The following is an 18,789-nucleotide window of genomic DNA, read 5'->3' as shown; positions in this document are numbered from 1 at the left end:
ATTCCCTATCAGAATCCTAACTGACTTCTTTGTACAAATTAACAAGTTGATTTAGAAACTTATATGGAATTAAAAGAGACCTGGAATAGCCATAATCATCCTTAAAAAGAAGAATAAAGTATGAGGACTTAAACTTCTCTACTTCAAAACTTACTACAAAACAACAATAATCAAGACAGTGTGGTACTGGCACAAGGATAGGCATACAAATCAATAGAAGAGAACATTGAGAGCACAGAATTAAACCCGTATGTCTACGGTCAACTGATTTTGGCAAGGATGCCAAGACCCTTCAGTGGGGGAAAAATGGTCTTTCCAATAAATGGTGCTGGGATAACTTAATAGTCACATGAAAAAGAATAGGGACATCTATAGAGATTTAAATTAGATTAGGGGTAGTTTATGGCTGAGGACGGGGCCAGGGTTGTAGGTGAGTGCTAGTCAAACGATATGAGATTTCATCTCAAAGGGATGAAAAGTTTCTAAAATTACAGTGGCTCACACCTATAATCCCAACATTTTGGGAGGCTGAGGTGGAGGATCACTTGAGCCCAGGAATTTAAGACCAGCCTGGGAAACAGAGTGAGACCCTGTCTCTACAAAAAATTTAAAACTTAGCCGAGTGTGGTGGTAGATGCCTGTAGTCCCATCTACTCAGGAGGCTGAGGCAGGAGGATTGCTTGAGCCAGGAGGTCCAGGCTTCAGTGAGTTATGATTGCAACACTGCACTCCAACCTGGACAACAGAGCAAGACCCTGTCTCAAATAAATAATATTTATATATCAAATAAATAAATAATATACATTTGCATAAAATTCACACAATTGTGTATACACAATTACACATAATTGTGTATATTATATGTGTAACCATATGTGACTATACTAAATTTTATACAGTTTTAAAATTGTGACACATATATGAATATATTAAAAGCCATTGAATTGTATACTTTAAATGGGCAAACTGTATAGTATGTGAATTATATCTCAATAAGGCTATTTGTTTAAAAAAAGAAGAAACTCTAAATTTTAAAGACAGTATGAAAAATACACAAGGTATCTCATTAATTTTTACATTGATTACATATTAAGATAATATTTTCTATATATTGGTTTACATAACATATATCATTAAAATGAATGTAATGTTTGTTTTTATTTTTTAATATGGCTACTAAAAAAATTCAAAATTACATACATGGTTCACTTTATATTTCTATTGGACAGTGCTGCTGTAGAGATTTTACACAAATGACTTAAACACTCTGAATCCCAACTTCCTTATATGTTATAAGGCTGTAATTATAGTACTGGCTTCATACAGTTATGGTGAGGATTAAATGGTTTTTAAAGAACTTAGCAGGCCGGGCGCGGTGGCTCAAGCCTGTAATCCCAGCACTTTGGGAGGCCGAGACGGGTGGATCACGAGGTCAGGAAATCGAGATCATCCTGGTCTACACGGTGAAACCCCGTCTCTACTAAAAAAATAACAAAAAACTAGCCGGGCGAGATGGCGGGCGCCTGTAGTCCCAGCTACTCGGGAGGCTGAGGCAGGAGAATGGCGTAAACCTGGGAGGCGGAGCTTGCAGTGAGCCGAGATCGCGCCACTGCACTCCAGCCTGGGCGACAGAGCTAGACTAGTCTCAAAAAAAAGAACTTAGCATTCGGATGTTAGCTTTTATTCTAAGTGTTAGTTCTGATTATCAGGGAAGCCCCTGGGTACCACTGAGTACAGCAGTCACATAAAAAACTCCCAGTAGACTCCTTGGATTTATTTTACTATTATAAAATTATTTTTAGAAATGAATCTTAGAAACCATCACATCCAGGAATCACCAACTGTCACCCTGCCAAACTGTTGTTTAATAACCCCATGGTTTTCAAAACTTGAATCTGAGTATCTTTATTGTGGGACTGTGCTCTCTACTTTGCTGTAGGCCTGACCACTCCCTATTCCCTTAGCAGAGCCTCACACCTGAGTTACCTCCTTGGTATTGGAGGTATTTGCGTTTATATCTGATCCTACACTAGTCCAAGCCCCTTACTTTACTGATGAAGAAACTGGGGCACATGGGAGGGACACTAATTCAGCCTGCAGAGGACCAGGCCAGTCCTCACACCTGCAATGCATTGTCCAGAAGACCCTGACTAACAGGGACTGCAATACAGGCTGTGCAGCTTGTATACTAACACGCTATCCTTGGGAGTCTTGGTGGGACTTTCAAAGTTCTTTAGTTTATTGCCACTGGAGAAATAAATCATTACTGGCACTCATGATACCTTTAATGGAGACCAGTGGCTCTTTCTGATGCGGAGGGAGAGAAGATGGTTCTTGGAACTCAGAAATTCCAAATAGCCTGGTTTAACATACCCGAAAAATCCAGTTCTGTGTAAATCTGCCAATTAGCCATCTCTGCAACACTGATCTTCTCCCTTTTATTTCCTTCCTCATATTTGTTTATCAAATAACACTTACCAAAACTCAATCATTTGATTCCCAGGGTAAGCCCAGAGAGAAATGCGACCTGGGATAATTATTCCCATTTCATTGTTGAGGAATCTGGGCCTAAAGAATACAGGAATGGAGGCCGGGCGCGGTGGCTCACGCCTATAATCCCAGCACTTTGGGAGGCCGAGACGGGTGGATCACGAGGTCAGGAGATTGAGACCATCCTGGCTAACACGGTGAAACCCCGTCTCTACTAAAATACAAAAAATTAGCTGGGCGCGGTGGCGGGCGCCTGTAGTCCCAGCTACTCGGGAGGCTGAGGCAGGAGAATGGCGTAAACCCGGGAGGCGGAGCTTGCAGTGAGCTGAGATCCAGCCACCGCACTCCAGCCTGGGCGACAAAGCGACACTCCGTCTCAAAAAAAAAAAAAAAAAGAATACAGGAATGGGACTGCTAAGCAAGAACCAGAAGAGAGTTTGGCAAAGTTCACTGAATGCATATTTTGTTTTTGCCATATCCAAATACCACCTGCATTATTTCGTTATTATCTTTCTTTTTCTTCTTCTTTTTTTTTTTTTTTTTGCTCTGTCACACCAATGCAATGGTATGATCATAGGTCACGGCAGCCTCAAACACCCTGTCTCAAGTGATTTTCCCATTCCTCCCACCTCAGCCTCCTCAGCAGCTGGGACTACAAGTATGTACCACTATGCCTGGCTTTTATTTTTAAGAGACGGGGTCTCACTACGTTGCCCAGACTGGTCTCATACTCCTGGCTTCAAGTGATCCTCCTGCCTTTAGTTTTTATTTTCCTTTAACAGGCACTTATTGTTTTTATGTAAGTCAACTGATGTCGAAAGGAAATTCTACTTCAATGCCTTCAGTAGAAAACTAGTATCACGTGCCATTAATAGAAAGTTAATAAATATAATACAAAACAATTCTAATTAGAAACTGTTGTCTGGAGAGCTTCTAAAAATCCTAATGCCCAAGCCAGACCTTAGAGCTATTAAACTGGAATTCCTCTGGGGAGGAAGCAATCAGGCATAAGTAATTTGTTAAAGCTCTCCCCAGGAAATAGCATCATGCAGCCAAGGATGAGACCCTCTAGAATAGATGCTATTGACTGCTAATGCCTCTGAGGCTGAAGAATGCTTGTCCTCCTTAAGAAGAGAGATCAACAAGTGATAGAGAGGTATTAAAGAGGCACTAGCCTAAAACCGACACTTTCTCCTTAGCATCAGAAGAACTCAAAAGTAACTTTGAAATGGGAAAAGTTCTCATTGGTGATTTGTAACTGTTGGAGGGGTTGCTCCTTTGCAGTCTAAAACCAGTTCACATGGCACTTGTCCTTTGGAAAACACTGGATCAGAAGACCCCAAGTGGTGTGGTTTCTATTCCTGTGCCCTTTCAGCTCCAGCAGCTAGTTTCCCAGCCAGAGACTCCCACAAGGTCACTGGAGAACCCCTACTCACCTCTGTGTGTTCTCCAGCAGGGATTCCAAAATGCCTGCATTTACATCACACTGTCAGACACATATTTCTATTTCAAAATGAATCTTCTCAGTGGTTCACATTAAAAAACCTTAAGACAAAACCGCATCTCTGTCTCCTTTCATTTCCTCTAAAGAAGCCCCTTGTTTTCATCTAGGAATGTCTGGCCCTAGTGAAGGCTTTAAGTCAGCCCTGCCCTTTTGGATCTTAAAAAGAGGTATCGCTAGGGAAGAGGGAGAAACACGAGACTTGGTGCAGATCCCCACATGACTCTGAGAAGGTCTTCTGCTGTGAAGTTTCTCTTTCATCCCACACCTCTGAACACACACAAGACTGTTCTGATGGAAGGATGCATGAGAATGAAAGCTAGACTTTGGGGTGGGGATTCCAGATCTCCATAACATCATTTTCTTATCTGGCTTGGGGCATCACTGCAAGAACTGGGTACCTGCCTGTGTGGACTCGGGTTTGAAGAGCTGCCCCAGAAGGACTAAGTGGCCTCAAGAGCAAGCAGTTTGGCTCACTAGGCAGGTTGTTGAGCAAACCTCTGATCTGCTCACTTCCCACATTTACAACCTAGAATGCTGACAGTGCCTACCACCAGACGAGCAGGCTGCTTTACTGTCTTGTCAGCAGAATCCTTCTCTCTTGTTTCCCTTAGAGCCTAAGGTCCTGCTTTGAGGTCTCCTCCCTATTCTCCATCTCAGAGTTACACAGTCCCACCCCCTAGCCTTAGCTCTTTTTGTGCCCATAGTCCAGAATGTTCTTCCGCCCCATCCCTGTCTGTCCAAAGCCTACCCACCCTCAAAGCTGATTGTAAATGTCACCTCCTCCATAAAGCTTAAGATGATTCCCCTGGTCAAATAATAACAGTAATGGAATTAACAAAAAATAACAGTAATAATAAAAGCCTAGCATTTACTGAGTGCTGCTGTGGGCAGGCAATGGGCTAAGATCTCATATGCATAATCTCAACCAAATTGTATACTAGACATATCACATTATCCCTGCCCTGCCATTTTTGATACCAGCTTACTTGTTCTCTCTGTGCCTCATTTTTCTCAGATGTCAATGGGGATTATAATATGTCTTCCTTGTGAGATTGTTCTAGGTATAAAATAAGCTAGTGTATATAAAACATCAGCATAGTACCTGACACCATGGTTTTGGCTTAGTGAGTATTATTACTTCTTGTAACAACTTAAAGGTCTGTGTTTGTACTGATAAGGACAGGAGGAAGGGAAATACTGGGTAGAAGAGGGCAAGGTCCCTAGCAAGGACTCCACCCTCAAGCCTGGACCCGCAGCCCTAGATGAGAACTTCACATCCCTGTTTTCCCGCTAAAACCACCTGGCCCACCACACCCCCCCTCCCCACCCTGTACCCATAAAAACTCCAAGTTCCACTGGCAGAGGAGCAGAGCAGTGCAGCAGAGAAGGACAGAAGGGAAGAACTGTCTGAACATCAAGAGGAGAAGAGGCAGCTGGACATTGGAAGCTATGGTTGGAGAGGACTTTGGCCAGGAATGGCTGAACTCCAGAGGAAGAGTATCTTCCCACTCCATCCGCTTTCCAGCTCCCCATCCCACTGAGAGCCACCTCCACCACTCAATAAAGTCTCTGCATTCACCATCCTTCAAGTCCGTGTGACCTGATTCTTCCTGGACATAGGACAAGAACCCGGGTATCAAGAGGGCAGGATGTAAAAGGCTGTCACCCCGACCCTCCACTGAGCTGGTAAACACTTAGCTGTCAGTGGACAGCAAATGCTAAAAGAGCATTGTTTGTAACACATGCCCTCTTGGGCTCCAGAGGTCACAGACAACCCCTAGATGCTGCCACGGGCTGATACAGGTTTTGTCCCTAATGGTGTCCAAAGGCAATCACCCCGGCTCCTGCTCCTGCTCTCCTGTGTGCTCCCCCTCCTGCAAGGGGTTTGAGTGAAGTGGCCAAGTAAACAAGCCACCAATGTCACAAGTCCCATGAGGAGGTCAAGGGAACTCTCCCATCTCAGTATTATTCTCATCTTACAGATGAGAAAACTAAGCAATAGAGAGAGGTTGAGTAAACAGTCCAAGTTCAGTGAGAAGCAAGAATTTTACTTCCCTCTGGTCTTCACTGAACTTTGCTCATCACAAAGATGATGTAAGGATAATCTATCAGTTGCCATGGGAACTCATTTCATCAGCATCTCAGCCATCCTGGAAAATTTGCATACATGACTTTATGCAGAAAGAGAAAGTTAAACTGACTTGAAGTCAACTGGCTCTACTGGCTACTGTCCTTTAAGATACTGTGATATTTGCATTGCATCATGGTTCTAGGGTATTCCAAAGACAGGTCTGCTCATTAATCCTCATGCTTTCTCTCATTCACCAAGAATGTGATCCAGCTGAGGAAACGGATGAGAGCAACCAAGGAACGTGCTGGTGGAGCAGGTGTTGAATTCCTTCTCTGCATTTCTGCTCTTCCACTCTTTTGTTGTTGTTGTTGTTGTTGTTGTTGTTGTTGTTGTTGTTGTTGTTATCCAAAATGTGTTTATTGAGATGGTTTCCCACTCATCTTGATTCAGAGTGCCTTTAGTGCTGCTTCCTCCTAAAGGAACATTCTTCTGTAAGCCTTGCTTTTCCTCCTGTAGGTTGGCAGAGGACAGTGGAGCAGCCAACACACAAAACTACCGTTTGTGCATGGCGAAAGATCATGGTGATTTTATAGCATCCTGGGCATTTCACATCCATGAAGTAGGAACGAGAACATGCCTCTCGCAAAGGATCTTCTTCCACTCTTTAATTGCCTTCTGGCAGGATGTTCCTGAGGCAACACCTAAAGCTTAGCCAGCTTAACTGCAGGTCTGCACAATAACAAACCCTTCAGAATTTCAGCACTCATTTCTTCATCAAGGTCCGCAAAATTATGGTTGCGTATCACCTACTCATTTCCTCTTGGTTCAACCTCACATGCTTTCATACTACTGCTGACCATCTGTACATGTTACTCACCCCTTTCCTCCTTTCCTCTATTCAAATAAGCCAGGCTGAGTTAGCACTCCAGAGGTATCCCTATTGATGGTTGGACAAATAGGATACAGGTTCCAGAAAGAGTGACAACTTTCCTTCCTGGAATCCCTGCACAAAATGCAGGGTCACATATGGCCCTGAGGAGGTATTTCGTGGCAAAGAGATAACTGAGTTTAGTAGTTTGAAAGTACTATGGCTAGCTGTGGTTCCAAACTCTCTACCAGGTCACCCTAGGGTAGCATAATAAATTCACAGGACTGTTGTGAGGTATTCTAAATTTTCCAAGGAAAAGACAGGATCCTCCATATCTGCTGAACACTGCACAAACTCGGGGTTGTTCATGGTTTCAACATTAGATTACGTCATATTCCTTTCAATGATGGCATATTTTGGTGAAGCCATGTTTTTGGCAGTTACTGTGACAAAAAGCAAGTGTCACAAGGAAATCAGTGTGGAAGAGGAAATGAAGGTGGCAGGGTCCACTCTGATTCCAAAGTTTAAGGAGCTGTACAGTGTCCAACAGGCCACCCATCCCATGAGTAAGTAATTGTGATGATTTGAGAATACAAAAAATATATATATATTTTCAATGTATCATTTTTTTTTAAATGGCCAATAAAAAGTTGTTAGCACATAAAGACTTTTAAGCGATTTGACCCTAACTACCTAATCAATGAATCTGTTTGGTATTTCTTTTGGCCAACAGATGCCATGAAAAAATTACTGAAGCCCTAAGCGTTCTGCGACCAAGGAAGATTTGGAAACTTCAGGTCTGGTCAAGTCAGCCATGTTTCACAGCTCCCAAGAACTTCACTGGTACCTGATCCTATGACAAAGCATACTTGGGTCTTGGTTTTGGTTGTCGTGGCTGTTTCATCTTAGAGGCTTTTCCATATTTTCGGTGCTAAATGTGCCCACTACATGGGGCCTGTGCAGCCACGTGCCTCGGCCAGCACCTGCCTCAGCCTCCCTGGGCATCTTTCCCTTTCCTCTGTGCTTAAGTCACACCAACCTCCTTTCCGTTCCTCCAATCCACCAAGCCCTGTCCCACTATAGGGGCTTCTTACTGATTCTCATCCTGGTTCACCTGTAGGTCCCATCTTAAATGCCATCTCATCAGAGAGCCTCCCCACCCTGTGATTCTCTGTCTCACCACACATTCATTTCCTTCATAGCATTTTGTCCTTTGCACATACCTATTTAGCTCTAGGAGGACAGAGTCCAGGTCTGATCTGCTTACTACATTAACAGAATTTAGCTGGGTGCCTGATATGTAATTGTCACTCAATAAATAACTGCAAGGTTAACAAGTGTCAGTTTAAATCATGCACAGGTATTTTAACTGTGGCCCTGTAGAGCCCAAAGCATTTCAGAAGGCTTTTCTGGCAAACAGCCCCTCAGATGGACACGTGGGACAATTGCATCACTAGCCACAGGCAGAGACAGTCAAGGGCGGTGTTTGTGATCAAGAATCCCAGCTCTGCCACCTCCTTGCTGGCAGAGATTGGGGAAGTTACTCATTCTGCCTCTACCAGTCATGACTTTGCCTAGAAAAAGGTTGTTAAAAGGACTAACTATAAAGCTCTTAAGTAAAATCTGTCAAGAAACAAGCACTCTAAATAAAAGTTAGCTGCTTTTGTTAGGACAAGGACAGTGTTCAAGGACTATCCCATGAATGCCCACACACTATTCTGAGGGGAAGGTTCTGCCTCAGAAACTGACAGGTCCGATGCCTCTTGCTTGTTTTAGAATAAAAGCCTCAATTCAAAATATGATACATGGACAATTAATTCTCAGCCCCATTGGCATCCCCCACACAATTCATAATTAAAACCAAAAAGAATCTGTTATGGAACTTTGATTATCCAGTTGGACAACAGAAATGGAGAATGTCAGGCAGTGATTGCCAATTTGTCTAGACTCGAACAGCTCTATGGCACCAAGCACATGGTGGAGTGTGTGTGCCCAATCCTTCCAATCTTTTGCTTGTCCCCCTCTAACCAGCTCTCTTCATGTTCTAGGCTTAAAAGTAAGCCCAGTGTACCCTGGTGTTGTTCCGGTTGTACCTGGGAAGCTCCAGGGGCCAGGGACCGCTCACAATCGCGGACAGGAAATGCCACATGGCTCCTCTCCTTGCAGCAGGAAGAAGCATGAGTACCAGCCTTCATCTGTCCACACCTTAGTTACTGTTGCTCTCTTTCCTGGATCTCCTTCCCCCAGCCTCTCCCCTACCTGATCCTCATGCCTGGATGCCTCATTTTCACAACCCCCTGGAATCACATCACTCTTCTCCCCAAGAGCTATCTACACTTCCTATTTCACGCATACCCACATCTTAGAAATCCATTTCTCCCACTGGCTTCCTATAGATGGCCTAGCTAAGGGCAATGTCTTTTCTGCTAACCAGAGTTGCTGTCACTTTATAAACATTATATAGGATGGTCTTACAAGACAGATGGTACTGATGAACTCAAATACGTGATGTGTTTCAATCCCAGATTCTCCATCTACTAGCTACGTTTTTCATGGCAAGTTAACTTTACATCTCTGAGCCTCAGTCTCCTCACCTGTAAAGTGGGCAGAATAGTTTCCACCTCATAGCTTTGTTGTGAGTACGAGACGAGAAAACTCACACGAAACACACACCACAGTACCTGGTCCATAAGAAACATACCCAAAAAAGTCTACTATTGTGGTTTCTCAGGTCAACCCCTCATTTGGCAGGTCTCAGCTTAGACATCGTCTCTTCTGGAAAGCCTTCCCTCACCGCCACCCCAAAGATGTGTGTGCATCTAAAGCACCCGTGCCATGATTGTCATTGCAAGGTGTGTCACACTGCCGTGTCATTGCCGCTTAGCATTTTTTTCTTTTTTCTTTTTTTTCTTTTCCCCCTAGAATACTGTGAGCATATTAACTGGTGGGGTCAGTGTTCCTTCTACTGTGGCAGAGCACCTGGCACAAAGTAAGAGCTCAGGACATATTCTGGTCATACTAAAAATAGCTATTTAAACAAGCAATCTAATAAAGATGAAGTTTTGCTATGCTTTACACTTATTACTGCTACTTTGTAAGACTAGACTCCCTTGGCAACCAAACACATTTCTTTTTTATATTATTTAATTTTAATAAGAGTTACCATATATTGATCCATCTTCTATGCCAAATGTAACTTAATCCTTCTATCAATTCTCTGAGGTAGATATTATCAGTAGTCCCATCTTACAGATAAGGAAAATGAGGCTCAGAGAATTGAAGTAATTTGCCCAAGATCATCTAGCTAGGAGAACAGAGCTGCGACCCAAACCCAAGACCGTTCATCTCCAGTGTCTGTTTCCTTTGCTGTCCCCAACAAGACTAAGGATGCCACTTTCCTTTATGTTAAATTTTCCGGCCTCCCAAGTACTGTAGAGTGGCATTTCATCATTATTGGCACCTACGTAACAAACATGGTAATGCCTTTGATGTAAATTCCTTTGGTGACTAATCAACCCCACCTTGCCATATTTTTGTCTTTGGCATTATTTAACTTTCGTGCCTCGTCAAGTCTCCTCAGCTGGAGCATAACCAGTTGGTGATGGTGCCCAGGTCTTAAGATTCTTTCTGTCTCCCCAGGTCTAAAAGGAACATCTCTCACCTACTAAAAAACATAAACGAAATTGAGTTTCTGTCTATTTGGCTGTTTCATGTTTAAGTAAAATGACTAGAAGATCATCACCAAGTCTGATGGGTATTGGGGACAGCTTGATTTGGATCTGTGGTATACGCAACTTTCACACTGGGGGACCAGAGAGGCACCTCAAAAAGACAGATACACTTAGTAACCTTTGTACTATTTGATTTTTTTTTTTTTTTTTTTTTTTTTTTTTTTTTTTTTTTTTTTTTTTTTTTTTTTTTTGAGACAGGGTCTCTCTCTGTGACCCAGGCTGAAGTGCAGTGGTCCAATCACACCTCACTGTAACCTCAGCCATCTGGGCTCAAGTGATCCTCCTGCCTCAGCCTCCTAAGTAGCTGGGACCACAGGCATGTGCCACCACACCCAGCTAATTTTTTAATTTTTTTTTTTTTGTAGAGGTGGAGTTTCCCCATGTTGCCCAGGCTGATCTCAAACTCCTGGCCTCAAACAATCCTCCCTCCTCAGCCTTCCAAAGCACTGGGATTACAGGTGTGAGCCACCATGCCCAGCATGGTTTATTTTAAACTAGAGGCATGAGTTACTTTTTTAAAGTACTATCAAGAATAAAGGTAGGTAGGTAGGTAGATAGATAGATAGATAGATAGATAGATAGATAGATAGATAATTTTCGAAGCCAAAAATTAGAGAGAAAATGACAGGGCAGAAGACCAGGGGTCATAGTTATTTTCCAGAGCAGATTTCCAGCACAAGATACAATAAAAGCCTGATGAATATTAATATAAATTTTCTCTGAATGGAGAAACAAATGCAGCCTTAAATGTGAGTCCCAAATCAACTGTCGCAATGGAGGATGCTCCAAATTGCAGGCTCCAATTTTTGGTCAATCTATTTCTCTCCAGGAGAATTCTATGTGCTCTCGGGTGAGTAGCAGCAGGAATGTATTTGTTGGATGGTACTTTAACAATTCATCCTATAAATGCAGGGGGTGCTGGTTAATATTCAATAATTGTTGGTTGGAGTTGATGTTGATAGGGGACCCTCAGACAATAGATGACACAAACATATGCCCACTCCATGTTGTTCCCACCTTGCCTTGTTCTACCTGTCTCTACTAACAGCAAGACTAGACCAACTGTTCTCATAACTTTCTAGCATAAAGCATTTCTACTTCTCAGCAATCCTACAACCTAGGACACACCCACTTCCTTCCAGTTGCCCACACACCCATTTGTTTCACTGGGATTACCAAAGAGCTGCATTTAGAGAGGGAAAAAAAAAAGGTTTCCATATGCAAATGGTAACATCAAGGTCAAAGTGGAACACTTGCTCTGCAGTCAGTCCAGTTGAGCAGGCCAAAAATGCCCACTGGGATAATGAAATTCAGTAGTGACTGCATCTACCACCCTCTGTCCTTATCATGGGCCAAGGGTGGAAGGACGATATTATAAACATGTGATGAGAGTCATCTTTGAAGGGGAAGAAATTAGTGAGGACATTGTAGGCCTTTTGAAAGTGAAGCTGATTCTAACTGCCCAGTAGGTTCTCCTTGAATCCCTGCTGAGACAGAACTGATTTATCCAGACAGGGGAGTTGCAACAGAGAAAAAGTTTAATTCATGCAGAGCTGGCTGTACAGGAGACTGAAGTTTTATTATCACTCACATCAGTCTCACTAAAGGCTCAGGGGTTAATGGTTTTTCAAAGATAGCTCAGTGAGTAGGGAGCCAGGGAGTAGGGAATGTTGGTTGATTGAGTTGGAGATGAAATCATAGGGAGTGGAAACTGTCTTCTTGTGTTAAGTCGGTTCCTGGGTGGGGCCCATCCGGTTGTCAGAAATGCAAAAAGCTGAAAAGACATCTCCAAAGGCCAGTCTTAGATTCTAAAATGGTGATGTTATCTGCTGGAGTAATTGGGGAAGGTGCAAAGCTTTATACCACCTAAGTAATGGCTGGCTAGGCATACTTCCTAATAGAATTCAGACCCTCTCATCCTCCTGACTTGGTGGCCTTTCATTAGTTTTAAAAGGGCAATTTAGTATCTGGGAAGGGCCATTATCATTTAATTAAATTTCTCCCAAAGTTAGGTTGGCCCACACCCAGGAATGAGCAAAGATACCCAGAAGCAAGATGGGGACGGATAGGTCAGATCCCTTTCACTGTCATGATTTTCTCACAGTTATAATTTTTGCAAAGGCGATTTCCACTCTAGGAATCTTTTGCAAAACATTAAAACAAAACAAAACAAAACAAAACAAAACATGTATTCGAAGGGCCACTGAAAAACTGAAAGAGCTAACTCAAGCAGTTTTCTGCCTCCAGGAAATACCACACCTAAAACAGATACTTCCTTATCACCATCCACAAAAGTACAACATTTCAGCAGTGACCCGGTAACTTGCACCCATCCCAGAAGAAGGTTCTCAGCTATGAGCACACGGAATTATATTTGAAATATGAACTATGGTCTAACTAGGTCTGTCAGATTATAAAACACAAATTCTTGATCCACTACATATTCTGCCTTCTGTATGTGCTTCACTTATCTCTTCTTTCAGTAACTTTTTTTTTTTTTTTTCTGATTAGAAAAGTAATACAAGGTCATTGTAGACATTCTGGAAAATTTAAGAGATCACTAAAAGAAAACAAAATCATTTGCCCCATACCATTCATATGTTAAATTTTGTGCTCTAGAACCTTCTGTTACCACTAGGGAACGTATCCAAGTCACGTGGCACCAAAATCACATGGCACCAAACTATGTTAGTGGTGGTGAACTAACCTCAATTATTGCCTCCTCATGAAACATGAGGTTTTTCTTGACCCCTTCGTAGTCCTTGTGACAGGAGTGCCTCGCTTACTCGGCCCACAGCTCTCAACCCCTCATGGGACGGGGAGCATACAGGTGAGCAGGAGCCAGAGCTGGTGCTTTCAGGCACCAGCAGGACCAAAACTCTGTGCAGGCCCCACAGCAGCATCTAGGGTGGAGTACCCATGACCCCTGGAGCCCCAGAGGGCATATGTTACAGCGCACTTTTTTAGCTTTGCTGTCCATGGATGGATGAAGTGTTTAACAACTCAGTGAACCCTCTGCCTTTTTGCAAGGCCAGAGGGTCAGTGTGACAGCCTTTAGCGTCCTCACCCATGGTACCTGAGATCTCGTTCAGGAAAAATCAGGTTGCATGAACGAATGAATGGAAGGGTGGTGAATGTGGAGAATTTTATTGCTGATGGAAGTGGCTCTCCGCAGGAAGGGGAGCCGGAAAGGGGAGGGACCAGGAAGGTATTCTTCCCCTGAAGTCCTGCCGTCAAGTCATCCCTCTGAAGTCAAACTGCTTGTTTCCAGCATTCAGCTGCTTCTCTCCTCCCCTTCTCTGCTCTCAGCCAGTGGAGCCTGGGGTTTTTATGGGTGCAGGATGTGGGGGCGGGGTGGGTCACAGGTGGTTTGGGAAACGGCAACATTGGAGTGGGAAAACAGCAACACATGTTCTCACTTTGGGCGGCGGCACCAGGCTTGAGGGTGGGTCTTTGCCAAAGACCCCCACCCTTTTCTGCCTAGAATTTCTCTGTCTCCTGTCCCTATTACTCGGAAGAAAGAATTTGACCAAAGGGCTTAAGACAGAGTGAGATACCCAGGCAAGTTTTAGAGCAGGAGTGAAAGTTTATTTAGAAAGTTTTAGAGCAGGAGGCCGGACACAACAGCTCACGCCTATAATCCCAGCACTTTGAAGGAGGCAAAGGCAAGTGGATCACTTGAGGTCAGGAGTTCGAGAACACCCTGGCCAACCTGGTGAGACCTCATTTCTACTAAAAATACAAAAATTAGCCAGGCGTGGTGACTGTAATCTCAGCTACTCAGGAGGCTAAGGCAGGAGAATGGCTTGAACTCAGGAGGCGGAGGTTGCAGTGAGCTGAGATCACGCCACTGCACTCCAGCCTGGGTGACAGAGCGCAACTCCGTCTCAAAAAAAAGTTTTAGAGCAGGAACAGAAAGAAGTACACTTGGAAGAGGGAGGGTGACTTGAGAGATTCAAGTGTGTGGTTTAACCCTTGATTTGGGGTTGCATATGCTGGCATGCTTCTGGGGTGAAGCTTCCCTTCTCCCCTGATTCTTCTCTTGGGGTGGGCTGCGCACATGCACAGTGGCCTGCCAGCACTTGGGAGGGGCCACATACACAGTATGTTTACTGAAATTGTACACATGTTCACTTAAGGCATTCTTCCCTTACCAGTTGAGTGTTCTTAGAAGCTCATACACCAGTTAAATGCAACCATTTTCCCTCCTAGTGCGCATGCTTGAGCTCATTCGCCCAACTCCTAAGATCTTATCGGGAAGCTGCTGATCACCAACTTCAGGTGTTCTATCTATTGGGAGACTGCCTTTCCCTGGTACCAGCTGTGACCAATTACTCTTTTAGTGAGACAGTTTAATAACCATCTAACCCTCACCTGATGGTTGCCTGACATTCCTGGTGGTGGTGGGTGAGGAGGGGGGGGACCCTCTTCTGCCCTGCTCATGTCTGACTAGCTATCTGCTGTAACACTTACACTCTTTTTTTGGTAAGAGCATGTATCTATGAGGCAGGAGGTAGAAGCTACTTCCCATACCCCTAGGCTAGAAGTATCCTTTTCAAAAGCAACTGACCATTTGAAGGAAGATGCCTTAGTTTTCATTATCCACACAATTGTCCTATTTCTGCACTTCACTGGCCACACAAATCACTTGGGCTCACCTAACAGACACATATGACTGTATCCATAATAGGTTCATTGCCCATTGCACACTGCAAGTCAATACGCCGAGAGGCCAGGTTGCAGCAAGAAAGAGGTTTCATTGTAGGGTCACTGAATGAGGAGACAGGAAAAAACCTTAAATCTATCTCCTTGTGGCATTTGGTGATAGGGTTTTCAAGAGTTTGGGAGTGGGCTGATGTGTTGGAGATGGTTGATTGGTTGAAGAGTGCAGGGTGAAGTCATGGGACAGGGTGAAGCTGTATTTTCATGCTGATCTCCTTTCTTTGTGGGGGTTTTCAAACTGAAATGGGGTAGAATTGGGGACCTGAAAAACAGCTTAAGTGATTCTTAAACAAAAACGTTATGATTGTAATGTCAGAGATCCCATCTAAAGGAACAATAAGGATACAAATCAATTCCTACAAAATCTTATTACCCTAATGTCAGAAATCCTATCTATAGGAATCATGCGGATGCAAATGGTCAGGATCTAGTGCTACGTGACTTTGAGCAACAAGGAAGTGGGCCAACGTGCAGCCTAATTAATGCTTAATTATAACTATATTTCTGTCCAGAACCCAGCATGCAATTCTTGTCAACCCTGTGAGGGTGGTTTCATGACTCTCAATGGCCTACCACTTTCCACCTAGTAGGGCAAACCTGCCTTGTCTATCATTTTCCTTGTAATAAGCCCATTCTCCTTGTCAGGGAGTGGTATACAGGTGATAAGCAAGACTTCATGAAAAGGCTATGGGAGCTTGTAGGGCAAATTATTTGCTCCTAAGAGACATAAACAGGAAAAGATAGACCTTTCTTATTCCAGATGTCATCAATCCTTAGTGGATTGATGCCTGGAACTGCAGAGCTCCTTGGAAAACTACACCCAGGGCAACCTAATTGACGCAGATGTGAAATCTGTTCAAGTGACCTCTAGCAAGTCACCGCAAGTGACTGAATACAAAATAGACTGTTGCAAGAAAAGAGCAATTTGCCGAACAATATGTACAGTATGATCCCATTTATACAGCCAGATAGATATAAATACATAGAGAAGCATTGAGAAGCTCTGCAGGAATGCTGGCAATGGTAACCTCTGGAAGCCACAGGAATCAGGGCTTCGACGTTGTATTCTATGTATATTTGTATTGTTTGAAGTTTTTACAGTAGGATGCATGCAAGTATTGCTTATGTAATCTTCTAAACATTTTAATTGTTATAAGTACACATAGCTTCTCCTTTATTTGAAATGTGTACTAGATGATCAAAGCATTCTTCTAGGAGAAAATACGTTTTTGTGGCCAAAAAAATTCTTGAAGTTATTTTTGGTTTTTAGGGGGTTTCCTCCATCTCACAGCTTAATCATCAGTCACATTAACCTTGCAGCTCAGCATGCCCTCTGTCAGCAGACCTTCCTCGTCCATAGGGTAAGCCATAGAAAGCGTATGGGTATTGGTTCATTTTGCCTGGGGTCAGGGTCTGGATTGTGAAGTGGGACATGTTGATAAACCTCTTCTCCAAAATCAGGTCAATGGGCATTCGGCTGTTATTACCAGAACGCTGGCTGGCCGTGCAGGGTGTCCAGAGATGAGTGAAGCATAGGTTGTATCTGGGCTGTGGCCTCCACATTAGAACAACCTGCCAGTGACCACATTAGAACCTCCACTGTTAAAATGCAGGTTCCTGAGCCCAATCCCATATCTGAATCACGATCCCCGAGCATCAGCCCCAAGAGCCTGAATTTTGTTGTTATATGCAGAGAAAGTACGAGAACTACTTCCTCTGTGGGTGAACTGGACTTACCAAAGTAGTCAGTCCCGAGGGGCAGAGATGGCATAGATGCCAGTTCTTCTTTTTCATCCTAGATGCTCAGAGTCAAATTCGTGGCTCAGCTCTAGCCAAGTGATTTCATTGTGGGAGGACAATTCAGAGCCCTGTTCCAGGCTCCTCACATTGATTCTCTCTGTCTTCTTCCACTCCTCTTTGTCATCTTTGATGTCCCCTTGTGAGCTACCAAAAGACCTTCTGGGACACGATAGGATAACAAAATAAATAAGTGCAAGCAGCCATTCATTAAACATCCAGCCAGGATGTTACTTTAACTGCATCCCATCGTATCTCATTAATCTTCACACCAGTCCTAAGATCAGGCACTATAATTAACCCGATTTTACAGATGTGAGGAACTCAGGCTTAACGAAGGTAAGTAACTTGCAGGTGTGAATATCCAGCTCTCTAACTCCAGAGCCTATCCTCTTAAAACCCTATTACTTGTCCCTGGTGGAGGTGAACACTGGGGGCCCTTTCATATCGGACTAGCTTTTGGGCTGCAATCTGAACAGAAAAGGGAGGATCACGGCACACTTTGAAGCTTCTTTTGCATAACTGGTGCTGGATTTTTACTGAGACTTTACGTTACGGTTTTGTTTGTTTGTTTTTTAATTTTGAAGGTGCTTTTATGAACACATGAATAAAATATTTGTGTCATTTTGAACCTTATTTGTCTTATACATGTATTTATTTATGGGGGGGGCACAAGGACTCATCTGTAGTGGTGCAGCCACTGTAAATAAATTAGTGAAACTACTTCACATCAATTTCATATAAAGTTTTCTGTTCAGTACACTTCAGTGACGGATGGGAGGAAATTAATACATGTTTACAAAAAGCCCCTCCCTCAGTTGTTACATATGCCACAGAGATACCAGTTGTGAAAAGTGCAGGTGCACTTACACATATACACACACACTCACACCCCACAAATGGTGTCATACAAACAACATACCTGCAATCTGCTTTGTCCACTTAATTGTATATCTTGGATACAGAACTTGTTTCACTGGAAGGCTAAAAGGCAAAGTCTGGGGAGGCCTAGAGGACACAGGGGATGGGAGGAGGCACTCTGAGCTGGAGGTAAGGTCTCCACCCCCCGCCAGAGCACAGGGTCGGATAACCAGTGGGACTGCCGGCTTGGCTGCCAGGGCCCTCCCCGGCCGGGACAAACGGCTGGAGGGAGGAAGTGTGCGGCTGGGAAGCTCCGCTGCTCTCGCCCGGGTTTCCCATTTCCCCCTCCCCGCGCTGAGACGGCGAGGAAAGTTAGCCCGGAAATCTGCACCCGCCTAAAACCCGGCCTGGTCCCAGCCACCGCCCCAGGAACTTCCCCCGCTGCAGGGGCCGGGGTCGAAAGCAGAGATGGAGAAGTGGACCCGCGCGGGTGGACTCCGGGGCGCGGTGGGACTCCGGGGTGCGGGTGGACTCCAGGACGCGGGTACCGTCTCGCAGCGACCTCTGTCGGCGGCTCTGGGGATGGCCCGCATCTGTCTGCTTGTACCTGGTATACGTGCAGGTACGTGTTCCTGTTCACGTGCAGACTGGGCGGGGGATGGGGGGGTCCACACCAGTGTACACTTTTGCATACCTCTTGGCACCTTGAAATTCCACCACGAGAGATATCTTTATTCCGCTATTC

At 44.1% G+C, this 18,789-nt stretch overlaps 1 long non-coding RNA gene across 1 annotated transcript in view; it reads right to left on the bottom strand.

Moving 5' to 3' along the window:
- LOC108537934 (uncharacterized) overlaps positions 1-18,610 on the bottom strand; it is a 31,471-nt gene extending 12,861 nt beyond the window's left edge. Inside the window, exons 1-3 of the long non-coding RNA XR_001887954.1 lie at positions 18,106-18,610; positions 17,124-17,345; positions 2,479-2,568 (exon numbers count right to left, since the gene is read on the bottom strand). This is a non-coding gene — a long non-coding RNA (uncharacterized LOC108537934). The remainder of the gene's footprint in view (positions 1-2,478; positions 2,569-17,123; positions 17,346-18,105) is intronic.
- Between the last annotated feature and the right edge of the window lie 179 nt (positions 18,611-18,789).

Source organism: Rhinopithecus bieti, unplaced genomic scaffold, assembly GCF_001698545.2.
Source record: "Rhinopithecus bieti isolate Rb0 unplaced genomic scaffold, ASM169854v2 scaffold_15146, whole genome shotgun sequence".
In the NCBI taxonomy this organism is placed as follows: Eukaryota; Metazoa; Chordata; class Mammalia; order Primates; family Cercopithecidae; genus Rhinopithecus; species Rhinopithecus bieti.
The sequence above is the reverse complement of the archived record's forward strand: the minus strand, read 5'-3'. Positions and strand labels throughout refer to the sequence as shown.